Raw genomic sequence first — 5,000 nt, 5'->3', positions numbered from 1 at the left:
TATATTATTTTCTGTTCAAGCATAGATTTACCAATGAGTCTTAGTCATGTATTAAGATATTAGATCCTTGATTATTTGATTTTGAAAGAACTGTAGATTTTGCCATGTTTAGAGAAAAAGACTCCATGGTGCTCAGGCGACAAGCAGTCAAGTTCACAAGTAGAGGTTAAGTTTTAAGTTGTAATTCTTGTGTTCATATGGGTTTAAAACCTAAAGAATCTCATAATCTGAAGATATAGGTATTTAACCCCCCCCACCTTTTTTTTTCTTTTTTTTGGTATATAAACTTTGTTGATGTCTGATTCATGAAAAGAATTCATGAAAGAAATTTTCAAAGACATGATTTCCTTGCTTGTAGATCAATTTTTATTTTAGTTTGGAAATAATTTCCATTCAAAATTTCAGTGTAATTTTTTTTATTTTTTTTTTTAATCTAGCTTCACTAAGAATAAGATATATATTTATATTTGAGGGATACATATAATTAGCAAGAATTATAGATATTTAAAGATTTAGCATCATGCTAATCATGAAAACCATGGATAATACTGTAATTAGGCATGTGATAATGTGAATATTCTTATTGAAAGAAAGGGTGCCAATTCTACACTGTATCAGACCTTGCCAGAATACTTACTCCTACCAAACCAAAAGCTTATTTTGTACCCCAGTATGTATTCTGGCAAACCATGATAATGACTGCCAAAGTTCTGAAATGAATCCATCTTTGGATGAAAATATGATAATAAAAGATAGTAATAGAGATTGAACAAAAGCCAAACGTTACAGAGAATGTACACCATATCCTATTAACTTAAGATTTCAGAATGGCAGCTTCTGTTATGTGTTCAGGGAGAAACATCCAGAGTTCCTACATGATCAGGTTTGCTTTATCTTCTGTTAGAGTGATAGTCACTCTTTGTATGGGCTGGCAGGAGATGGAGTAACAGGTTAATATCAAGGATTTTTGGAGTTGGTCTTGATGTCATTTTCATCATTGTTACCATTAATATTTTATTGTTTTATTATTATTTTTATTATCATTATTTGTGTTATCATTATTATGATCATTATTATTATTACTATCATTAGTACTATTATTACTACTCTTATTATTATTATTATTATTATTATTATCATGATTATTATTTTATTTTTAGTTATCATTATTGTTAACAGCATCATCATGACTATTATCATATTCATTATTTTATTTGTTTTATTATTCTTATTATTGTTACTATTATTATTAATATTATTATTATTATTACTTTTATTATAACTATTATTATCATTATGATTATGATTATCACCATCATTATTATTGGTTATTATTTCTATCAACATTACATTATAACTGTATTACTACAGTTATTATAATATCATGATGATAAAAATATACATATTCACAAACTGTAAACATTACAACATCTGTTGTATCTTCATCAGAATCTGAACTGATAGAGGCTAGTCTCAAGAGGCTTTATGATATGATAGAATCTTAGACAACTGATGGCAGTACAATAGTTAATGGTTGTTATGTACACAGTGTACTCAAAATATACTTAAATCTGTGTGTAGTTGATGTCTGTAGATTTCTTCCAGTATGTATATGGTTCATATTCTAATGCAGTTGCCTTGAGAAGATGAGAGGACTTCAGCTTTACCGGATAAATGAGTACACATGGTTTTGTATAGTTTATTGTGCAATAGTGTGTTGTTTGTAATTAAGCTTGTATCAGAGAACACACTTGGGTTCATGTTACCTGTGCTGAAACACAAGTCACAATGATACCACACCGTAAAATACAATATCTACAATTGTGATTATGGATTCATTTATCTGTTTCCAAACTTGCCAGCCCATAGCAGAGGTTATTCATAAGTAAAATAGTTTACATAATATGCTTTAAATAGCCACAGCCTTATACTCACTGCATAACTTCTTGCTACATTTTTGAACATGTTGTTCAAAAATGTTCTCCAGATTAATGTTAAGAGCAATATATTTACTCTACAGTGCATATTACAGCTCATTGTCCATATGCATCTTTGTATGCAAAATTCAAATACCTCACATAGCATGGCTTTGCTAGTAAACAAAGCAATGTCTTGTCCAGTGTCTAAAGACATTATGTAAAGAATGTTTAATTTTGAATGTAACAGTTTGAACTCTGTGCAGTATACTTCTGAGTGTTTTTTTTCTTTCTTTTGTAGAAACTTTTGTTTTTAGAAATAGTTTTAATAATCATGTTCAGTGTTTGGGCATAGAAAACTCCCATGGTAAAGATGGGGACCCTAATTATATGTTAGAAAAAGTTTACTGAATAATTATAATAGTCTTGTATTACTTTTCTGTCCAGTTGATGTTCTATTTTTGTTCTGTAAATGGAAGAATTTACTTTTGCAATGGGCAGTTATATTTTGAGTTCTGTGTTAAAATTACTTCAATACTTAATTTCCCACACTAAGTGTATTGTATATGTATGCTCTTCTTTATACTTACAAGTATTATGGAAGCCACACTATGTCACTGTAAATGAAAGTTTCAAGTCTGAGTTTGAGTCCCAAAATTCTCTAGGACATTTCTGTCTGTTTATAAACATTTTTTGTATTAGGAAAATCATGTGTAAATGAGGAGAGCGTTTTTTCTCCTATTTTGTACCAGTAAGTAAATAGTTTTAACCCCAATATTTACCTTGACTTTTGGAATACATTTAATGTATCCAAATTGAAGGTCTCGATTTAAATTTAAACTTTGTTACTTTTTTGTATTTGTATTTACATACTTTTATTTATTCACTATTATTCAGTATAATTTTTAAACAGTACAAAAGAAGTAACACACTCCCTACACTCCCTACTCTTGCAGAAATTCAGATATCGGCATCACAGTCAACAATTATACATTCACATTGAGTACAGCAACTTACACATAACCATATCTTACCCAATCTAAACATACATTAAAAGTAGGCTGAAGATCAGCTGAATGTTTAGAAAGTTATGCAAAAAATACTAATGACATCTGTGAAGCCAAAATCTGGATATGAGAAATATTGCTAAAATACATAAAACATTTATAGATAAAATAAAAATCACAGCCCATATTGCCTGGGAGTGCTATGACAGCCTGGCATGAATTTCACATATCACAGCTGAGGAGTTGAGAATCACCATGGGAGAGGGTAACAACAGCCTTATCAGGAGCTAGGACTACACCATAAATCTTGTACCTGATGTACAGTCAAAATTGTATTAGCTTTTTTTCTTTTTTAATGATTATTTTTCTCTTGCAGAAATTGTTATTGTAGTCCGCAATATATTTATTCTATATAAGTTAGGGCAGAACAAAGCCAATCTTTCATATGCGACAAAAATAAGTGGATTACTGTATCACACTTCTTAAAAACAGTCCTCTGGTTGTGCCATTGGTGAGCAGGTCCAGTGGCCAACATTAAAGACCACTGGACTTGGCCACAAGATAGTATTGATGCCATTAGAGGCTTCATAGGGCCATGAATGGGTATGTATGGGATGAAAAAATATGATGTAAGGCCAACAGTCCATTGTTAGGACAAGAGGGGCTCAACACGGCAAAAGATGGGGTCAGACAGGTCATCTTGAACAATAGCTCAAAGCAGACATGGCTGCATGAGAAATCTTGTGTTCATCCAGATTTTGGTGCATATTTCATGCATTTGTGGTTATTGCCCTTGTGACAAATAGACTATTCATCCATTTTAAATGTCAATGCACCACAACTGGAAACATAAGATTTCTATGTCACAAAAAATAAATGAAATTTAAAAAGTTCAAACATCCACGTACAAATTTCGGTTTTTCAAATGTTGATAGATTATATATACCATACAGACCAAGTATTGTGAAACTATTTATATAATTTATAGCAATAACAAAGCTATCTGTGCAATGTAAGTAGGTACATCCAGTAGTAGCAATGAGTAAAGATTATTTTCACAGTGACTGTAATCATACGACTGGAAATGTTATTCCGCAAAGTGACCCTAATCCCCTATGAGAGATCCTAAACTTGAAGCTGTTAACAAATGAGTGTTGCCCCCTCACCCCACACAAGTGTTCATATCAGGGCACGTGTACAGCTTGTTGTTTGAACAATTAGTTTGTAGTAAACATTAAAACCTTTTCATGAGTCTTTTTATATCATCTTTCCTACTGTTAAGTTTGGGTGATTAGCTAATATGAAGCATGCTTCTGTTGTAATAGTGATACACAGGAATGTGAGAAAAGTAATAATAATAATAAATGCAATGGAAATCACAAACTATTCTATTAGTTTGTTCATTTGTCAACATTGAAATATCTCTGAATAGAAACTGTGAAACCAAGAAGCTGTAATGATTCCTAAAGTTGGCAACAACATAAGTTTCTAAATAATGACAAAGCTAAGTTTAGAGTAATTCAAAACACTATTGAAACTGTATACAAAGAAATGAGATACAAAAGAAATAGAGACTGAAAAATGACATACATTTTTATTTACATGATCCATTCACTCATTCACTCATTTACTCACTCACTCTTTTTCTTTCTCTTCTTTTCCTCTCTCCCTCTCTCTCTCTCTCTCTCTCTCTCTCTCTCTCTCTCTCTCTCTCTCTCTCTCTCTCTCTCTCTCTCTCTCTCTCTCTCTCTCTCTCTCTCTCTCTCTCTCTCTCTCTCTCTCTCTCTCTCTCTCTCTTACTCTCTCTCTCCACAAATACACATTCCCTAAATTAAACAGTCAGCTCAAGTAAAAGGTAATATGAATTGCAGCTATATTTTTTATTGTTTATTTGAATTTTTGATAATATTAATTTCAATTTGTAGTAAATATGAATTCATTTCTTAACAAATCATTAGTACAAACTCATGGACTGCATGGCAGAGCCCAGACTGGAGAGTATCAGAGTGAAAGCCGCAGCTAATTTTTTTGCTCAGTTGATACTTTTTCTGTTTTTTCTCACTAGATGATGTCCTGA

General features: G+C 31.6%; 2 protein-coding genes across 4 annotated transcripts in view; one reads left to right on the top strand and one right to left on the bottom strand.

Annotated features, from left to right (window-relative positions):
• LOC122250196 (protein lin-28 homolog) overlaps nt 1–4,169 on the top strand; it is a 104,086-nt gene extending 99,917 nt beyond the window's left edge. For all 3 annotated transcript variants that reach the window (XM_043011540.2, XM_043011539.2, XM_043011541.2), the window contains one exon: nt 1–4,169. This exon is cut by the window's left edge and continues 1,095 nt beyond it. The gene's annotated coding sequence lies outside the window, so the exon portion shown is untranslated.
• Nucleotides 4,170–4,643: 474 nt separating this feature from the next.
• Nucleotides 4,644–5,000, bottom strand: part of LOC122250195 (uncharacterized) — a 12,622-nt gene continuing 12,265 nt past the window's right edge. Inside the window, exon 9 of the mRNA XM_086543361.1 lies at nt 4,644–5,000. This exon is cut by the window's right edge and continues 748 nt beyond it. The gene's annotated coding sequence lies outside the window, so the exon portion shown is untranslated.

Source organism: Penaeus japonicus, unplaced genomic scaffold (assembly GCF_977035675.1).
Source record: "Penaeus japonicus unplaced genomic scaffold, GWHDUDI00000001_assembly GWHDUDI00000013, whole genome shotgun sequence".
NCBI lineage: Eukaryota > Metazoa > Arthropoda > Malacostraca > Decapoda > Penaeidae > Penaeus > Penaeus japonicus.
The sequence above is the reverse complement of the archived record's forward strand: the minus strand, read 5'-3'. Positions and strand labels throughout refer to the sequence as shown.